This window comes from Liolophura sinensis, chromosome 3 (assembly GCF_032854445.1).
Source record: "Liolophura sinensis isolate JHLJ2023 chromosome 3, CUHK_Ljap_v2, whole genome shotgun sequence".
Taxonomy (NCBI): Eukaryota; Metazoa; Mollusca; class Polyplacophora; order Chitonida; family Chitonidae; genus Liolophura; species Liolophura sinensis.
Genome location: NC_088297.1, coordinates 17,291,770 through 17,306,040, shown reverse-complemented (window position 1 = coordinate 17,306,040; position 14,271 = coordinate 17,291,770). Strand labels below are relative to the sequence as shown.

The following is a 14,271-nucleotide window of genomic DNA, read 5'->3' as shown; positions in this document are numbered from 1 at the left end:
CTTAGTGCTTTAATTCGACCATCGACTTTGGAAAAATCTCCAATCCAACGCTCTATATCAGTAACAATAACGCCATATGGCTCAGTAAAGTTATTGGACGCACCTTCGAACGCGACAGTCACGCCACCTGGTGTGACAGAATCGACGCAATCAGAGGGAGATAACTCGTCTTTTAGTTCACGAGTTCGTCGCTACAGGGATTTGCTGTGTGAAATTTTTGCGAATAAACCTTTCTTGTCATTCAACGCCAGTACGTGTTTATATGGGGCAGGCTACGCCGGAGTTAGCTTATATTTCCCCAGCTACCTGGCCTCTCTGGGCGAAGACAGGCACAGAATAGCTCTACTTATCTCCTTTGGAGGAATTAGCAACCTGGCAGCGCGCATCATGACGGGAATGGTCACGCAGAACAAAATTGAGACCACGTACGTCATCTACGTCGGTACGATTGGCCTGGCGGGAGTTTTCACGTTGATTTCGCCGTTGATGTGTCAATGGAAGGCAGGACAAGTGTTTTTTGCTTGCGCTCTGGGGTTTTACTCTCAGGGAAACATATCCTTGTTGAACTCACTGACCGTGGACATGCTCCGTATGAAACTACTACCAGTAGGCTTTGGAATCATAATGGTGACGATGGGAGCGGGCTTTATACTGGGACCAATAGCCTGCGGTAAGGTTGGTATCTTGTATAATTACACATTAATTTAGTTGCTGACTCCTTGACTGAGTGACTGTAGTCCTCTTACCTCTTTTTTACGATAAAAGTTGGTGTAATGAAATGACCCAACGTTTTACTAATCAGCTGGCTGACTTACTTTCTGAGTGACTGTAGGTTTTTATTTGGAGTTGTCATGGTAACCCGGCTATTTACTGGGACCAGTTTTTAGCGGTAAAGTTGGTATCTAGAATAATTACCGATTGGTTTATTGAATGTTTCGCTCACTGAGTGATATGTAGTCAGAAGCCTTGCAAGTTTTACGGGTAAAGGTTAGCAGGTTTAAACGAACCAAAGGATTACGGGTAAACTAGTTGAATTACTTTAGGCTTTGGGATTATCATGCTTGTCATTCCGGTTATCTCGCCTCTTGGAACTCATTGTCATTAGAAAGATCGATATGTTTGAATGACACAATGATTTTCTGGTTGACTAGAGGCTTTGGTATATCATCATCACGCCGAGGCTGATCTGGTTCAGCCAATGGGACCGACGCGATGGCGACCCGGGTCCAGGCCAGATTGCCCATTGTTGTCGGCCATATAGAACTGGAATACTACGTTTTACCACAAATCCTCATCACACAACAAATCCTCATCCCACCACAAATCCTCATGACACCACAAATCCTCAACACAAAAGCAGGAATGAACAATAGATTATACAGTTTTGACCCGAATTGCTTTTGGCGACAACGTTGTCCATTCTTACCCGTGAGATTTTGTCTGTTTTGACTGGTTGACTTACTGACTGGGTGACTGTAAGCTTTGGAATTATCAAGCCGATCATTTTAACCGGTTATCCACGAGGACCAAATGTTACTCGTAAAAGGTGAGTATATTTGAATGACCCATTTACTGGTTGGCTCGCTAACTGTTGACATTAGATTGATTGATTGATTGGTGTTTTACACCGTACTCAAGAATATTTCACTTATGCGACGGCGGCCTGCATTATGGTGAAAGGGAACTGGGCAGAGCCCGGGGGAAACCCACGTCCATCCGCAGGGTGCTGGAGACCTTCCCATGTACACTGGTGACTTTAAAATTATCGAACTGACTCTGAGGGCCGTTTATCCTCTGGGACCAAATGTTACTTGTATTAAGTTGGTATGTTTGAATGACCTGTTTACTGGTTGGCTTACGGACTGTTGACCGAATTATTACACTGATCATGAGAGCCGGTTATCCAGTGGGATCAATTGTTATATAATGGTCAGGTAGATATGTTTGAACGACACTTTGATATAATGATTGCCTGGTTTACTGAGTAACTCAGTAATTTGTAATTAACATCACTGCTTAAGCCATGGTGCTAAGGGGCGTGTATGTCGTTACTTGTTAAGCATTTACATGAACAGTTAAAATAAACTTTGAGGTAAATTGACAAGAGGTTACGTGTGATCATTGTCCAGCTATCACAAGGTCGTCGATGCTATAGTTTTGTTCTTTAAACTGTAATATTGTGTATTAACTTATTGTTGTTATTGCTCGATGCTGAAATTAATTTCTTCGTAATTGTTTCCCTATTGTTTTCTTTTTGTGATTTAATTTGAGTTCTTGGAATTCGAGCAACTCTATACTCGTTCACTGTCGAGAATTTACAAGGGTCGCAATTTACCAGTTTTTAATACTAAGAAACTTAGCTGATTTTAATTTGATTTTTTATTTATCTTTGTATATATCCTTGGTTAGGTACCTTAATCGAAACATTCCAGTCGTATACGGTGGGACTGGTTGCAGCAGGTAAGATAGTAACGTCTCTCCACTTGGACAGTGAATTTAAGACCAGCTCTTGCTGTCTTTCTCTTCTGTAGTATAGGTGTATAAGTTTTTTTTTGGATGGTCTTGGATTTTTCCCAGGCTTCTTCTCGGTTTCCTCCCATCGCAAAGCTGACTGCCGTCCCGCAAGTCCAATATTCTTAAGTATGGGGTAAAACAGCAAACAAGTCAAATAAATCCATTTGAACATAAGATTTTAAGCCATGGCTATGTTGTGATTATATTGGTTAAGTCTACCAAGAGATGGATATGACTTTTACTCTTGTGAACGTTTGTAGTTCATGCTGCTTTCCACATGCTGGGGTGTTAACCTGTTTTATTGGTAACGCTACCTGTAGTTCTAGTTTTGCCAGTGTTTCGTCAGATTTGTTATTTACGCTGCTCATTCTCAGATGCATAAAGGGCTTGAACTGTTAACGAACAACATCTGGCTTCACTAAAATTCGGCATCCATGAAAGCCAAAGACTGACTCAATCCAATTGGTCGGGCGGAGTTGGTCCCAGTCGCTGATGGCCATTTCGAATACACCTGCGCACTAGACCCGACGCTACAGTCGAGTTGAGTTGAGTTGGTCTCAAGTCCTTCCGGGCTTTTCATGAATGCTTGTTGGAGATCTCTTTATAGGATTATAGGACGTATATCTGGATTCTAATTTAAAGCCTGTGAGACACATGTGAGGTAGTTTGCCCCTTCCATATACTAAGCATTCTCACGACGTCCTTTGAAGACCACATGTCTTCCACCATTATGACGTGCATATCACTGCGTCACACGTAGGAAAGGCTGTCATTATCTTACCACAGAAGGGTGGTTTAAGCCGGGCATTTCTGTTTCTTTTCATGAAACTGACCGCCATTTTATAAGTGAAAAATCCTTGGATATGACAATTAAACAACAATCAGATCGATGTTTATGCTGCAAGCTCATTCTTAAACTGACTCTTGGCTTCATTGTTCTTTTTTCATTCAGGTGGTTTATTGTTATTGGCATCATTGACAGGGATGATCATGGCCGCCCTCAAGCCTACCAGAACGGAGGAAATCACTGAATATGATATAAGGTCAGCATAGCAGCTCGGGCTTACAAGCGGCTCATGACCGCGTGCTTGAGACACATGTCTTTCAATCGCTAGACCGCGTTGGTGACCTAATAACAGGCAGCGAAATTTGGCCTGCCGGCGAAACCCAGAAATCGGTTACGTCTTTTCCGCCTCGCCTAACCGATCATTCGGTTACGCCACGTATGTTTATCAACCCGATCGGTTACGCTAATTGTTTACGTGGTTTATGTTTCAGGCATCATTCTGGATCATTAATAAAAGTATTCAGCTCAATGTTATGTTTGTTTTTCTTTTCTATATCTAGCAGCTCATACCGTAAGGTTGGTGAACAAAAGAAAGAGAAATTTTACACTCACACGGTGTTTCAACGTTGTGTGTTGCCTGGTTGGTACTTGACTCCTGTGGCACATTTTTACGTGAAATTCCGTTATACAGGCTTATATGTTTGCAATATGCCCAGTCCAACATTAAGTACTTCCAGTAAGTGTCATTACGGTATTGGGGAGCGAGTTTGGCATCCCTGATTACTGATAATTAACGCAGTTTCCAACGCACGTGGTGTGAGTCTTACCACAGTGATATATATATATATATATATATATATATATATATATATATATATATATATATATATATATATATACTCGCTACAGGGCCGGGAGAGACCTTGACGTCACAGGCCTATGCGTCACAGGCCTGTGCTCTAAATCAGAACGCAGCCGGTGAGGTCCCGTAAGGGTTCCATCAATCTGTACGTAGACTCGACTAATTTGGGCTCGAGTAGCAGTTAAACTACATGTACATGAAAAGGTAACCTTGTTTTATTTACTTGCGTGATCGTGAAAAGATAAGTCAAAATAAATAATTTGAGTATTATCTCAAAGCCTGTAAGGCATATATGAATGATTACATTTCCATGTGACCAGCACAGGCAGCTGGCTGTGGCTGAAGTCGATGTTTCTATTTTTAGACGCGTTGCCATACTAACCGCGTTGTGATTCTGAAAGCTGTTCAGTCCAGTTTATCTGTAGTTACCTAATGCACACTGACTCTCAGGACGTTCTCGTTGGACAGTTGGCCTAACCGATTTTCCGGTTAGCCAAATTGAACCGCACGTAACCGTTGCGCGACCGACGGTTTCGTTCGCGCCAAATTTCGCTGCCTGTAATAATGGTTTGAAAGTCCGCTTCAACGTGGCTAGTCTTAAGATCAAAGTCGGGTCGACTTTAAAAATGGCACTTGTTACTACCTCGTTTAGCACTCAGCACTGAGAGGTTAGAGCAGGGAAACAGGACTGGTTGGCCGGTGTCAGTATAATTGACTGGTTGGGGTGCCATGTCTGGTGTCATCGGCAAGATACTTCATTGGCGACATCACTTTTTCAGCATGGACTCGCCCTGTCACATGAAGATGCTGTATTTGTGTTTATTTATTTGATTGGTGTTTTACACTGTACTCAAGAATATTTCACTTATACGACGGCGGCCAGCATTATGGTGGGAGAGCCAACATGAACTGAACTTGAGCTAACAATCACCGCACTGGTGAGAGGCTCTTGCGTCACTGTACCGCACTGGCCTGCTAACCTTCACCGTTTGAATATGTATCGTATACATTAATTTTCTGAAGATGCAGTAAAACATACTGTCTCTGCTAACTGACAGTGCAGTCGAATTTGTAAGCAAATAATGTAACTATGCCGGTTTATCTATTGCATGTTAAATGAGGTTATACATTTGTATTCTCTGTTTCAGTGGAGTGCCGGACGAGTTGAGCAAAGATGTACATAACATGAGCAACGATGACGATGATGCGAAATTTGATGACGTCAGCCTTAGAGAAAATGAAGACAACACGTCATGTTGACGTCAGGCTTAGGTGTGAAGAAGAAGAAAAGTCGATTAACGACCAAATCTGTTTAGTTAGAGACCATGTCATCAAATACAGATTTTACTTTTTTACTTTATTTTTATACCATTGGTAGCGGCTGGTTTTATGGTTGGAGAAAACCATAGTGTCCAGAATATACACAGTCGACATTTGGCAAGTTACTCATGAAGTTTGTCACGTCAGACAGATGGCATGTAGGTCAGCGGTTATCAGCGAACTCCATGTAGCACCATACAATCCACATAAGTGTGTAAGCCGAGTGCGCTGTTCTCGTGTCAGTACAAACGAATGTGTAAGTACAAAAACAGCACGTGCATAGGGCGCTTTATTTTAATATTGTTCTTGTGGCGCCCCGAAATCGGAGAGTGAAAATCTTGTTCGCGAACGGTGATCCTGTGTTTCATTTTGGCATCACACTCTAATGTAGATTCCAAGACAGCCTGAAGACAAGCGCTGATTTCAATAGTTGACCATTGTATGCCTTTGAATACTGTGTTCTCTCAGTCGCCTAGAACATACCCTGTGTCTTTCTAACATCAATGAAAACTGTTGACTGCTTCTCTTTGCATGATCCCGTCCTATTATCGTACTGTATATACTTTCTTATTTCTTTGGTGGTTTGTGTTATGCGTCGTTTTGGGAATTGACATTGCCATTACTGACCTGGAACGTCCTTTTAGGCTGATTTTATAGGAATGTCTGTTTCGACGCGTACATTGTAATCAAGTTCATGCCATGCAAAAGATTGTGGGTCTCCGTGGTCGTTTATGACCAGCTCATGCTGACTTTCTCTCCGACCGTACGCGGGAAGGTCTTCCAGCCACCTGCGGATGGTCGTGGGTTTCCGTAGGGCGCTACCTGGCTCCCCCCCCCCCCCCCACCATAATGCTGGCAACCATCGTATAAGTGAAACGTTCTTGAATACTGCGTAAAACGGCAATCAAATGAATAAATAAATAGAACCATGATTTTTTTGTACCGAAAACATTTCTAATGATACAACACAGAGCTGCACTTATCCAAGGTTCAACGTCGCGATCCTTCTTCCATGATCAACATTGCTTGTTTCCTAAGGATTGATCTAAGTTGGGTTTTCACGAGTCGTTTTTAAATTATTCCACTGGTTCTTTTTTCTATAGGCAGAAGCTCCGGGTTTTCGCGAGATGACTCAGAATAAATGGATGGTTTTCCGATGGCCTTTTCCTACATTTTTTGGAGATATGTGTTAAAATGATTTCTACTCATTTGGGTTTGGTTTAGTCCAGCTAATTTAATTCTGTTCAAGAAAATTATAAGTTTTATAAATTATAAATTTTGGAAATGAAGGTATTTTAGACATATATGTACGTTGTTTTTTCTCGTTTGTCTGATGACATCATATCTTCATTTTATGCTATGCTTCCCAGTGATTTTGGAAACATAATTGTAGTGTGTCATTCAGGTCATAACTTAATAGCTTATACATACAGGCGGTTCATGGACTTCGACCCATCGTCGACTCACCAGTCATTACTGATCGTTGGTCGGGCCGTGAGACATACTTCATCTTTGGTTGACCGGCCATGATTCATCTCCGTCTCACCAGTCATTACTCATCGTCGGGTCCCCCACCCAGGGCTCATCGTCTGCTCACCAGCCTTTACTCATCGTCGGTTCACCAAACTAGTGCTCATCGTCAGGTCACAAAAAAGGGCTCTTCGTCAGTTCACCAATCAGGGCTCATGGTCAGGTCACCAACCAATTTCTCATCGTCGGCTCACCAACGAGTGCTCATCGTCAGCTCACAAGCCAGGGCTCATAGTCGGCTCACCAATCATTACTCATTGTCAGACATTACTCACCGTCATAGGCTCATCGTCGGCTAACCAACCAGGGCTCATTGTCAGCTCACCAAATAGAGGATTTGTTGACTCAAAAACCAGGGCTCATCGTCAGCCTCACCTATCATGGACTATAACTCACCAAACAGCTCTCACGGCCGGCTCATCTATGATAGCTCACGAATCAGCTCAAAGCGTGAGCTCACCTATTACAGCTCATCGCCAGCTCACGTATCAAGGCTGACTGTCAGCACCCCAACCAACTCTCACTGCCACATACCAATCACCGTTTACTGTTGGCTCGCCAACCTAAGCCCATCGTTGGCTCACCAACCTGGTCTCATCGTCGGCTCACTAGTCACGACTCATTATAGGCTTACCAGCCATAAGGTAACTCATGACATCGTAGGGACACCAGATCAATGCTCGAAATAGACGATTACTTCATTGGGGATTCACGCAACTCACAAGAACATCGCACGCACACAACAACGTTCGGGTTTATGGATGAAGGAAACTGAAATAAATCTCCTCTCTTTGGCAAGTAACTGACAAACCTCAGTGATGAGTTATAAGTCTGTGGTCATACCTGTTACAATATATCTTCATAACTTTTGTGGCAAGCTATATTCGCATGCTTTAAAACACAGCAGATGGACAAATACATATACAGGATTGCTTCTGACTTGTTTATTAACTCATTGCATGTACGTGATTACATTGTGTCAGATTTTAAAAGTATGGTATAGGTGAAGAAAAAGAGCAAGTTTCGACAAGCAATATGTGTAGGTCTTGAGTTCTCTATATAATAATACAGTCTGCAACCTTACTTTGTGCTCCACTTTCAAACTGTAGAAATATGCGTCACTACTTAATTTCTCATTCGTGACATGTCATAACCAGAACGCCACATAACCGAGAGAAAAGAAATTCATGGTGTCTAATTTCTTATCTGGTAAAAACTGTCATTTTTCCAGTCATCAGCATACTTTTAAATTTCGACTATAAGCAAAACGTTGAGTATTCAATATTTTCTTCGATAATCTGAAAAAAAATGTGAAAGAAAAAAAATCCAGTTCACAACACAATGCATATGTATAAAGGCCTGTAGGTCATACTAAAAGCCATCGTTGATGTACGTGTCCTGTTCGTGAATACACGCTGATATTCACGATGATGCCCGTAATAAGATCGTCCGCCACCCGGTGCATAACCGAAAATGAGATCAGCAGTTTTAGGTGGATGTTAGTATGGTCGGCCCTGTGGTCGGGGTGGTCTTCCCTACAAGTACAATATACAACCGTTGATAATTTTATTAACAGATTGTGTCATACAACAAAATATATACCGCTATATACAGTGCTGATGGAAATTCACTGTTAAGTTAATTCCCCTATAACATTATACAAATGACTGATTGACTGATTGATATATTCATGACCTTAAGATTTTGGTTGACAGCAAGTTTTACGGGTGGAGAAAACCGCAGTGCCCAGGGGTAATATAATTAAAGACGTACAGCATAGAGAGTAAAAGCAAAGCACCGACGACAGCACTAATCTTTGGCAAGTTACAGATATGTGCACCGTATTGGCGAACGATAAGTGGGGACATTAATCTATGCAAACCGCTGAACAAGTCGGCTTATTGCTTGTTGTCATTAATCATTTACAAACAGTGATAGCGGGGGAATGTTCGAGTTCTACGTCCAAGGTCAGCTTTAAAACCTGCATCTCGTGTGTTTTTGCGATTGAAAGGCAAGCGTGCATCACGTTCCAATTAAGGGAGAGTTTAAAATCTATATTTATTCAGCTGAAGTGAAATCGCATTCGCATGGAGACTGTGGATTTTTTTATAGACTTCGTTTGCAATTGACAAAAATGTATATCTAGGAAAAAATCCAAAGTGACCAATGGCTTTCTGTCAAAAACTCTGGGTCTGTCAATGACCTGCGGATGGTGGTTGGTTTCTCCTATTTTCTTTCCCATAATGCGGACAGCCGTCGTATATGTGAAATATTCTTGAGTACGGCGTAAAATAATAATCAAATAAATCAATCAATCAATCAATCAATCAATCAATAAAAACTCATTGTCTTGAAATACAATCTACTAAGTCGCTGAAGGTATAGTCTTCTATGCATGGTATATGTTTAACTGTAGGTTTCAACGCCGCATTATAAAAAGCCTTTTGCCAATATTGGGGGACTCGATATGGCTTATTGTTGGAGGAAACGGATCTTTGTGGGTGGAATACTGATGCCATTCGCCTGGCAGGTACCTGACAAACCTGCGGACTTACTTCCAAAACGGGCATGAGCTGGAGTAGAGTACCCGCACTCTCATAAAGCCGATAAACTCCAACGAGAGTTGCACTGTAGACAACTAAGCTAGCGTGGTCTCACAGGGTAAACGCAAAACATTGTTGCTTACTCCCCATATTTGGAATTTACAAGTAAAGGTGTTAAGCCAACTTAACTGTTATATAAACGATAAAAATTTTCAATCTTCTTTTTGAGGACTAACTCACGCCTGTGTATACCTGTAAGTCGTATTTTGAATAACAGTGAAAAGTTAACAGAGGTATACATGACTGAACTTACTGATACCGAAAACAGACTGACTGTTTCTGGATTCACCGCTTTCGGATTCACTGCTGCTGCTAGACTCCCTGCTTTTGGATTCACTGCTGCTGCTAGACTCCCTGCTTTTGGATTCACTGCTTCCGGATTCACTGTGGTCTGAATGGCTACCTGAATCACTTCCTCTTTCCTTCGAGCGTTTGCTCTCCACATTAGTCATTACCAAAACTAGGAGAATGCATAGACCAAGTAGGAAAGGTACGCGTCTCATGACTGATGAAGTTATGCGAAGAAAGCTGACAAGGACGAAGAAAGGAATAAGGTTTGGATGAAGAAAAAAACTTTTCACTCTGGAGACTTCTGTTCAGGCGACTGGTGCCAATGCGCAAGAGGACGCCTATAAATACGTCCGTGCGACGGTTAAAACTCACATTCCTTTGTTCATGTTCATCGAGTTCAGTCGAAATATCGATGCAGAAATTAAAAATCCATAATTATTGCAAATAACCTAAAACTAGGTGCCGAATTAAGCTAACATTTCTCCAGTAAGGATATCGTCTTAAACTTCAGAACAAATCTCAAAATACCTTTCTGAAATCAATATAGAACTCTGTGAATCAAGAACTATGTCCAACTATAAATAGGGATGATTGAACACTACCGTAAGTATACAGGGTCCACTGACTCAAGCTGTTGCACACCATTAAAGTAGGACATCCAAGTGTTTGCGAAATGTGATTGGATAAGGCCTTGTATTCAAGGAAATAATCACGCGTTGCAAAATGTATATATAGGCCGACGTGTACCTAGCATACATACGAACGTTTGTCTGCGCAATAATTCTATAAGGTGTTTTCTTCACACATGCCAGGTGTTACCTGGTGTGTAAAGATAACTGTTTACCATCCTGTCAATTGCGTCATACCGGTGGACAAAGTGAACTTAAAGAGTGCGTGTTCAACTTAAATTAACCGTTTATTTGTTTATTATGCTGACAGTATAGGTGATCCTCAATGAGCATCGTCAACCTCTTATGGTCAACGAGGCTCCACAAACCGTAAGAGCGCATAAAATTACAAACTCCTTGTCCAAGGTCGGGTTTGAACCAGCTGCTCATGTAACCTAGTGATCGAAAGTCCTGCTCTCTCTCGTATCACCGAGCGCATGACAACATCACCACTTTCTCAAATAGCAAATTAGGTTAAAGATACAGTACCTTTCCATATGTTCTATAGAAGCGAAAAGAAACTTTATCAGACGCTCTGTCTGTCAGTTGGTTTGTCCGTCCAATTTTTGTCTACCTATCTTTGAACACGTGTTGTGTGGCCAAATTTGTAACATCTTTTAACAGCGGTAAGTTTTAGAGCTCAGGGAAACAGATGAAAAGTTTGTAGGAAACCACAGCACCTTATTGTTTTAGTAGACCTGATATAGGACGGCAACCCAGACACAGAGTTCAATGCGGCCTCGCAATTGGCAAAGCCGGTCTCACTGGCACAGGCTGACCTCATTGGTGAAAGACAACCTCATTGGTCTAGGGTTACCTCATTAGTCAAGGGCAACATAATTAACAGCGATGTCATTGGTCAAATGTGACCTCAATGGCCATGTGCGACCTCATTGGTCCACTGCGATCTTATTAGTAAAGTGCGACCTCATTGGTGAAGTGCGGCCTCATTGGTCAGTTGCAACCTCACTGGTCAAGTGTTACCTCATTGGTCACGTGTGACCTCATTGGTCAAGGGTAACCTCATTGGTCAAGGGTTGCCTGAGTGGTCAAGTATGACGTCATCAACCAATGCGACCTCAATGGTCAAGTGCGACCTGAGTAGTCAAGTGCGACCTCACCAACAAAGGGCGATCTGTCAAGTGTGACCTCAATGGTCAATGTGCAACCTCCTAAGTGCCACCTTGTTTGTCAACGGCGATCTCATTGGCTAAATGCGATTGGATTTCTTTGGACAACTGTGACCTCGTGGTTCAATGTCTACCTACATGTAATTGTCTGAGCTACACTCATATAGATGAATAGTTTGAACAGGGACGATCGCTTTTAATAGGTTGTCTATACCTAGGACACATGCGGTATATTGGTCCATACCCCGGCCATAGACAGGGAATTCGAGGAGTCACCAGACCCACACAGGAAGGCTGTCGATATATTAGACGCCAATTTGTCTGCTGTGTTCTTGTCATCTTCGAAGTACCATCGTGTCATCGCTTCGTGCCATCGCTTCCCTTCATCGTGTCATCGCTTCGTACCAATGCCGGGCGTTGGAACGACGTTTCGATGTTGGCTTTATCCGGCTTCCATACGCAGAGCTTTAACAGCAATTGTGACGGGAAGATGTTCACACCATATTGGTGGAAGACACGTTGTCTTAAAAAATTTACTCCCAAAGGCGGGATTTAACCGAACATCGTTTGTTATACAGTCCTGTAAAGACAAGCTTTTAAATAGGAAAAAAAAAAAAAACACTTGGTGAGAACCCACTTAATGCTTTACATTAACCAAATCACTACGAACGGTATAATCAACACTGCTACGATGGAGCAAGAAAACAGAACTGGTTGGTCCGGATGTCAGTATAATGTGACTGGAAGGGTGTCATGTCTGGTGTCTTTGGCATGGTGCTTCACTGTCGGCAGAACTTTGGCGGCATTCACTCGCCATGCTCCAAGAAGACAGCGAACGTGTATATTGACACACACCTAATGAGGCCTCGTCATTATGTGACTGAATAATTGTTAAGTATTGACCTCATTGGTGTACCCCCACCCCCCTTCCCTAGCATACCCACAAAAATACATACATGAATGTATACAATTGGTATGAGCTTCTTTAGACAGGAGTTTCGATTAAATTTTAATAGACATATACCGGCTAAACACGTATGTTTCGAGCAACATCTTGTGCAAACTATCTGACTGCTGTGCACGGATATGTTTAAGTTTCCAGCTTCATTTTGTTAAACGTCCGGTCTATACAGTAAGCACGTAATTGTTTCGTCGACATTTTTTCTCCCCCTCGTGGCACTGGACAGACAATTTGTACATTTCTCCGCTATGTCTGCTTGATTGAAGAGCCTTGCTGACAATGGGCGGTCGATGCAGGTCGTATATCCGTTTTCGCAGCGTGACGTTTTTTGACGACCACGTGCCTTCTACCATCATAGTGTGTATATCTATCTGTACGTCACACGTGGGTGACTTTGTAATTGGCTAAAGGTCTGACCGCAATAGTAGTGTACGTGCAGTGTACGTACGTATGTATGTGTGCGTGTATATATGTATTTATGTATGCATGCATGTATGCTTGGGGTTTTACGTCGTATTTAAAAACATTTCAGTCATATGACGACGAGGAGTCATGAAGTGTGTGTACACACAGTGTGTTTCATGGATAGCTGGGAGAGTCTGCGGCCACTGAAGACACCAGACATGACAGCTCATCCAGTCACATTATACTGACACTGGGCCAACCAGTAAAGTTTCCCTGATCTAGTCTCTCAGTGCTGAGCGCCAAGTGAGGCAGCAGCAAGTACCACATTTAGTCTTTGGTACGACCCGACCCGACACAGGTTAGATTCTGGGGTCTCCCGACTTCGAGGCAGATGCTCTAAGCATTAGGCCACTGAAGCGGTCCAATCCCACAGTGGTGTAAACCAACAGTCAAATAAGGAAATTATTTTATCCCCCTTCCTGTTGGCTGTTCGAAAATTTCTTCAAACGTGACTTTTCGTTATAAATTAATTTGTTTTTTGCTTTTTATTACCTTAAAATATAAGGGTACCTGTACTATAAAACATTGGATTCCGTAGTCAACTAATTATCTTTAGAACGACCCGAACATTGCGGAATTTTATACTCATTACATGACGGACTTCGGTTAGACTTCGATTGAAAAGTTATAAGGGGTGGACTACAGTTAAAAGATGGTTTACCGATACTGGGTGTACATATCTACATCTCGGGCGACACGGGGAATCAGTGAACAAAGGGCATCAGTGAACAAAGGGAATCAGTGAAATGGTCCGCATGGAAGCTTGAACGACCGCCTTCCGCTACGTAATTATCGTGTGAGGCGTCCAGTAAGCCGAGTTAATGCAACGGCGGCTCGGTTTAAAGCTGTATTGTGCCTTGTCCCCTGTAAGGCTACCGGCCCGGATAGCACAGTTGTTAGAGCGTCCGCTTCGGGACCGGTAGATCCAGGATCAATCCTTGATCGAGTCACACCTAAGACTTTAAAAGAGGAAGTTGTAACTGCCTCGCTTGGCGTTCAGCATGAAGGGGATAGTGCAACGACTGGTTGACCCGTATCAGTATAATGGCTCGGGCGGGGCGGCTTACTTGCCTTCGGTAAGTCGCCTCAGTGAAGCAGCACTAAATAAAAGAGCGGTGGAAATCCGTCCTGCAACAAGGA

At 42.5% G+C, this 14,271-nt stretch overlaps 1 long non-coding RNA gene across 1 annotated transcript; it reads left to right on the top strand.

Annotated features, from left to right (window-relative positions):
- The first annotated feature begins 568 nt into the window (after positions 1-568).
- Positions 569-6,636, top strand: LOC135464125 (uncharacterized). Its single transcript, XR_010443631.1, has 4 exons — positions 569-675; positions 2,410-2,460; positions 3,467-3,557; positions 5,312-6,636. It is a non-coding gene; the product is annotated as an uncharacterized LOC135464125 (long non-coding RNA).
- The last annotated feature ends 7,635 nt before the right edge of the window (positions 6,637-14,271 follow it).